The 6,930-nt window shown below is 42.9% G+C and overlaps 1 long non-coding RNA gene across 1 annotated transcript; it reads left to right on the top strand.

Annotated features, from left to right (window-relative positions):
- Nucleotides 1-563: 563 nt before the first annotated feature.
- Nucleotides 564-6,612, top strand: LOC115569147 (uncharacterized). Its single transcript, XR_003981502.1, has 3 exons — nt 564-886; nt 4,628-4,849; nt 6,398-6,612. It is a non-coding gene; the product is annotated as an uncharacterized LOC115569147 (long non-coding RNA).
- Nucleotides 6,613-6,930: the final 318 nt, after the last annotated feature.

Below are 6,930 nucleotides of genomic sequence, written 5' to 3'. Positions count from 1 at the left end.
CTTCATTGAAACTTAAATCAAAATTAAAGTCAAAATTAAAGTGTTCGGCATCGGCTTGTACACAGAGCAGGAAACTCACTTGTATACTCGACTTCTATCTGTGTATTTAACAGAGTTTGGGCAGCGTTTTTAAGATAACGTGACATGAAAACTCTCGAATTTGAGGTCATTTCTCAAAAACTCTCATTCAAAAGGGGCGAAAATGATGATGATGATGATGAAATGTGCTGCAAAACGGCAACGATCTCACCAGCTTTGACGATGGAAATAAACAAAGCAGTTCCACGTGCACACACAAAGAAATTACCCATCAAGGATGAGGTTAAGGACATCTGTTCGGTTTTTGGAGATCGGCAGTGTGTGCAGGCTTTACATTTCCTGCATGAAGAGAGGTGTAATGATAATAATAGTCCACTGTGATCATCGCTTGTAAATATTCATGAGGGCCTTTCATGTGGAGACGGTTTGTTTTGTTTTTCATGCCTCCGCGCTCCAAAATTAGCATCCCAGCTCCCCCCAACCCTCGCGGGAACGACGAGTCTCTCCGTCCATTTTTTATTTTTTTATTTTTTACAAACAGGTTTCTCCGAACAGACGAGAAACAGGGAGAATCTCTCGCTGCTCGTGTGCTGCACTGTGTTTGTGTCAATACGATAGGTGAAATCGACAAGAGACGGTCCCAGGGAGAATATAAAGTAATTGCACTTAGCTTGAACTTGAGTGCAGATGAGTCGTCACTGGAGGGAAGGAAAGAAGAGATCTTTGCGCATTAAAGATTCATTGGAGAAAAAAAAATCTCGCATCTTCCAGGTTTTTCTCTCTTCCTCCCGTGAGAGAAGTCGGAAAAGGTGGAATGAAACATCAGCGTCGAGAGAGCGATCGTGATGTATGTAAGAAATGTGTTTATTTATTGATTTGCTATGGGAGGGGGGAGTATTTCTGGATGATAAAATGTATAGAGGCCGCAGCACTGCTCTTTAAAAAAAAACCAACATTTTAATCCGTCCGTCTGCATCCATCCGTCTCTCCACTCTCTGTTTGAATCCCACTCAGGGCTGAGTTCCCTGTGATATCGATTGATCTCTGTGTGAACGCTCTGCGCCGTCCATCCCTCCTCAAACCCCCCGTCTCTCTCTTCTGTCAAGGACAAATAGAGACACAAAAGAAGTGGTCAATATCCTCTTATGTTTCCTCAAAAATGCCCTCTCAGTGAGTACAGCGATGATGAATCATGAAAGTTTTTCCTGAAAGTAAAAAGTGAGCGAAACCGATTTTTAGGGTATTTTTAGCCTCACTATGGGCTTTTCTTTTTTTCCCCCTCCGTGTAGATGATGGAGACTAATGAGGGGTAACAAAGTAGACGGTTCCACCGGATCCATCAATTGGTCCACGTGGGACTTCTTTTCTTTTTGAAATCGACAACAGGCAGCAGCAGGCAGCACATGGCAGAGACTCTTCTTTGGCTCCGGGCGAACGTGTCAGAAGTGCAGTTGTGTCACTGGATTCAACTTTGAACAATGGTTCCATGTTACATCTGCTGCTGCTGCTGGTCAAAGAGGCCACAGCTGGAGTGATCCACAAGTCAGTATGTAGGAGGAGAGTGTGACACACCGACCACCTTTCTCCAGAGCGACGATCATCGACAAAACAGGGATGATTTTAATAGTCTTGCACTCAGGAAAAAAACAGGTGCATTGGATTCAAAACTCTGATCGAATACCGATGCACAAGATTTCCCCTTCAGTGTCCGTATGAGACTGCCGCACGGACTCTCCAACATGTGGTCAACGGTGTAAGACCCTCACAGTTTGGTCAAGTTTAGGCACCAAAACTACTTGGCTAAGTTTAGGAAAAGTCAAGATCACGATTTGTGTTTAAAACGTATGTAAGTAAGTTGAAATAAGTCAACGTTTCACACACACGGGACGGGAACAGTCGTCTCCGGTGTTGTTTTGACCCAATCGGGAGCACCGTCGCCCTGCATGAACTCTGTCGCTCTTTACATATCGTATATCTTTACGCGGGTGGGGCACCAGCGCGCAGAAAGACGTGCTATATATTTGTGGCGAAGAGAGGGCACGTCACCTCGTTCTCTCAACTGGAAGTGGGGTGGCCATAATAACAAGGTACATATAGTTGTAATTAAGGACTTCAACTTTCAAAAATTGGAGCGCACAAATAAAACATTTTGATATTTGGTTTACGTTTATATGGTAACGGTGCTGGTCACCTATAGTAAGTTCATTTTACCATTCAGGAGAGATGAAGAAGACTCCGATGGCTTACCTTGAGATAGTTTATAAATAGAGATCTTGGAGGAGAGAAAATAATAAAATGTCTGCACAGAGTGCTGCCGTGATAATCCTCCCGAGTCTTCCCCAATATCCAAATTATATCTTACAGCTTCAGGAGGCAGTGCTTCCATACGTGGTTATCTGTTTAACAACAGAGCAAGCGGGGTGATGCAGAATCTCTCCCCTGTAGCCAGAGGGACTAAAGGGGTAAAATAGGTCAGAGACACTTAGTCCGTAAACATAGATAGATTGAAGGCCTCCTTACGAGGTTTACGCACACAGTTAGCTTAGCCTTGGCTTGGTTCATCACTATCATTATCCAGACTTTAACGTCTGTACAAGACACGTATGACCTCCAATTGTTTGGAGACATAACGTCCCGAAAGAATCATATTTCTTCCCCAACAGCAATATTGAGTCAATATTAAAATCCCTACGGTTAGTGTATATATGCGCGTTTGCGTGGTTGATGCTGAGACTGTAAATGAAAATAAAATAAGCCGATGTTGCCTTGTAGGTGTAAAGACGAACAAACTCCTGCGTGCGAGACAATTCAATGGCAATTAGAACCTGGTATTTGTCAGGTGGGGGTAAGATACAAGCCAAACAAGTGTATTCAGCGTTCACATTCTCTGACACTCGCATTAATATTTCTCCACTGCAGCTCAGCGAGGCAACCCTGTGTGGCACGAAGCAAAGAGCGAATTTTGCACTAAAAACACCAGAAGATTTCCACTTAATTGGCCGTCACAGTGCTGCTGAAGTCTTCTCCAAGTTTCAGCTAAACCTTCGTACAGAGCAAAGACCCCCCGGCCCTGATATTGGAGTCTTGCGATCACTTAACCCTTTCCATGTACACGCGTTTGCTTAAGTATTGTATTAGCTTCTAAACATTCACGTGAGCTGCTTTCCCGCAGATGTCTGTGGGAGTCAGACTGCAGGACATTACAGGTGACGGGAAGCGCGTGTCCCGGCCGACAGGACTGCGTGACCACCCTCAGAAGGCCGGCATGCTTTTCTGAGCATGATTTGATGCATGCAATAAGTCTACCTGTCATGGCAAATCCTCGCCGGACTAATCTTTCGCCGGGGGGACTTAGACAATGGACAGACGGCGGGCTGTGACTGGAACATTGTTTGGGGAGAGCGATAAAGAACAGTGGAGGGGAACACAAATAGGGGAACGCTTACTCACCCCTCAACAGCAACATCAACAACTGTCAAGGTCGCCTTAAAAGAAAAGGTCTGAGACAGCATTTCAACATGCGTAGGTGTGAAACCGATGGATATTTCTAGCGAGACGCCGCGACTGCTAGATGTTTCTTGATGGGACGTTTGGACAATTTCCTGTAATGTTTGTGGCAACATAACTGAGTCAGCCAAAACATGATCCTTTCCTTATTACCAACCTTACCAGACCATGTTGTCACAACATAACATAAAGTTTAAATTTATCCATGTTTTGTAGAAACCTACATTACCAATATGTATTTATGGGAGATTGGCTTCTGAGGGTCAGGGTTAGAGGAGAAAGCGGATAACATTAATGAAATATTTGACCCCGAACAAGTCCAATTTAACTCGGGTCAGCGTGTGTTAACAGAATATTGACTGGGGATCCCGGGGACAATGGATCCTTGATAACATACATTTCTATATGAAGTAACTACCATCTTTTTTTTACTTCCAGATGCACAATGAGAGATATATAGAGAAATATAAAGACATAGATAGATAGCTAGATAGATAGATAGATAGATAGTAAAATAGAATAAAAATAGAATAAAGTACTGAATAATAACTATTAGAAAGCATGATATTTATACTCATCACTTGTTCTCACAAACTGTAAAATGTAGTTTAAGCAGACAGACAAATATCATTGAACTACAATGTTGTGATTATAATTTTACATAATCTCATAAAATGTAATGTCATTGCATTCATATTGAGAGCCCAAACATTAAAAATGGACTTCGGCACCACTTGGACCCGTCGCAACTTGCTATTTACAGGTTGTCAGTTTGTTGCAACAGTAAAAAAAAAAATTTGCCGTTGCACATTTGAATGCAGGACATTTAAATGTTACAAATATCATTTGAATTCTTCCACCACGAGGTTTTGACAGTATGAAAACGTGCACATTAGGTGGCAGTGTGCACCTTGAAGTTGCGGACCGAGTGGAGAGGAGGGTGTCTGCTGCTTTATTACGTCTGCTGACTAATTGCAGTGGTAATTGCGTCTGAAAAGTCCATTTCCAACTCTTTACTCTGTTCAGTACAAACCTGCTTGAGGTCTCTCTCCCTCTCTATCTTTCTAATTTCTCTCCTCAGGTGTGATTGTGCCACCAACGCCACCTGCTTACTCCACGGGGACCACAGAGCCAATTCTTTTTATTTGCACCTCTGAAACAAGGTTCATCTTCGTTGCGACTGGGGAGTTTCACTCTGAAATTAATTTCTTGTTGTTGAAAGCACACGCCAGATTCCTGACCAGAAGCCACGTTCATTTTGTCCTAGTGAGTCATCGGCAGCAGGTCTAAACTCACATTAAAGGTAAAAGTTAAAAATAAACACTGATGGTTGGAAGATGACGCAGACACACAAACAAACAACACATTTATAAAATGATACTGCAGAGGTCCAGATTCGGAAAATCTATTGCTGAAGAAGCGAATCACTTGTGAAAATGCCTCGTTCACATGTCACATCAATTGATTTTCACATGCAAAATGCTCAGTATTATGTGATAAATGCAAATCACTTTAAACACAATAACTACCTTAAAATTCACATGCTAACATTTTAGTTCGTGTGCATGTGCAAATATTCAATCACATATGGAAAGTATCACAAATGGATGTATGCAACTGTTGCGGCTGAATGTGTTGGTGCTGTTTGTCCCTCCTCCCCTCCGGTCATCATCTCCAGCTCCGTCCCGCTCAGTGAGGAACATCTAGACCGGGACAGGAAGTGCTAACAAGCTCCTGTGCCAGCCTCAGAAGACGCCTCTGCAGGGGGGACTGGTGACCTTCATGCCCTCTCAGCCAGGAATTCTGTTCCATTATCTTGATTTAGTGTCTTTTATTAATCGCAGTTTAAAAACACATTGAAATAGTTAATAGTTACTCAACCTTAACCTGAAATTAAACACAACATCGTGTATAACTGTCAGACGAGTGCTTGTTAATCTGATCTGTGACCACAGTTGAACACTAATTAAAAGAACCTGACCTGCTGTGTAAAAAAAAAACCCAAAACATTTTCTCACAATCATTAAACACAAAAAGACGACATCATGACCTATTCATTAAGATCTAGTTAGCAGGTGAGAAGATCAAATTGTATTTTTGTCCCGAGGTGCCTGAAGGCAGCGTGAGCCTGAAGCAACAATGAAAGAGCGAATTAACAAAAAGCGAGTTTTATTTAAGCACGTCGAGACGAATTCAGACCACCAGCTCACACAGTGTCCAACACCTCCCCGAGGGGGCCATTTATAGGCCGACTTTACCACCTTGTCAGGACTCTTCTGTTTATATCTTGTAGCAGCGCGTGATGTTAAACATGAATTTCTAAGCTTGAGGGAGAAAAGATCCCCAGAGAAAACAGAGATGACCTTTAGGCTGCCGGCTTTCAGCAGAACAAATGAGATTGGAGCCACAGTCTGTCCTTCTTTTCAGACTTTTATCATCACCCTCCTCAATCTTACCCGCGATCTTCAACCCTGCGAGGCCTGTTCGAGCTTGTTTACCTGGAAGCCGAAGCCGAGCTCGCATCTACATTGACCTAAATCATAAATGTCAGCTGCATCCAAACACAGTAAAAGCCTGGATTGGTAATAACCGCCTTCAGGACTTGGAAATCTCTGTTGCAGGCCAGGGCCACCAGGGCAAAAGTAATTACACAATCTGTTTAGGTGTCATCAGCACATAATTTCTGTGGTCGCTCAAACATGAAGGAGACCTTGAGGTGCTTAGGTGTGTGTATAAGTGTGTGTTGTGTGTGTGCGCGTGTGTGTGTTTGCGCTCCTCATCAGGCCCGCTGTCAAGGTGCGGAAATGTAATAAGTAATAAGAGACACTGTTCTAACTGTTATCGATTTCAGGTGCCCTTGCAAACAATCGGAGTCAACAGCGATCTTTATGGGAGAGAAGGATGGCGGTGGGGATTATGACGGATGAAGCCGAAGTTCTTCTGGTCCGGAGAATTCTCACGTAACGACAAAAGTTCGGAAACGCATCACTAAAAGTACGGACAGTGCTGAACTGGCTAGTTGTTCGAGGATTGCTGCAACTAATACTAATAGTGATAAATAAATAAATTTTCACTTGTGTTGTTTTATTAAAAGGGAGATAAAGGTCTTTGGTTTGGGTTTAAATAACTGTACAATACTTTGTTTACAAAAATATTTACGTTATGTGCGTAACATCGTGTTCTGGTAATTCTCATCTCGTCACCTCTTCCGTTGCTCCTGTAATAATTATTTTGGCCACAAGAGGTCGCCGCTTAACAAGTGATGTCAAAATGGGCCGTTTCCTGATGACGATGTTAGCTTGATAGCATCTTGCGGGCTGAGCACCAGCAGGTTACCAGGAGTCAAAGATAGCAAACTTGGTCTATTGCTTTAAATAGCAGGAA

This window comes from Sparus aurata, chromosome 18 (assembly GCF_900880675.1).
Source record: "Sparus aurata chromosome 18, fSpaAur1.1, whole genome shotgun sequence".
In the NCBI taxonomy this organism is placed as follows: Eukaryota; Metazoa; Chordata; class Actinopteri; order Spariformes; family Sparidae; genus Sparus; species Sparus aurata.
Note: the sequence above shows the minus strand (reverse complement) of the source record. Positions and strands in the feature narration are given on the sequence as shown.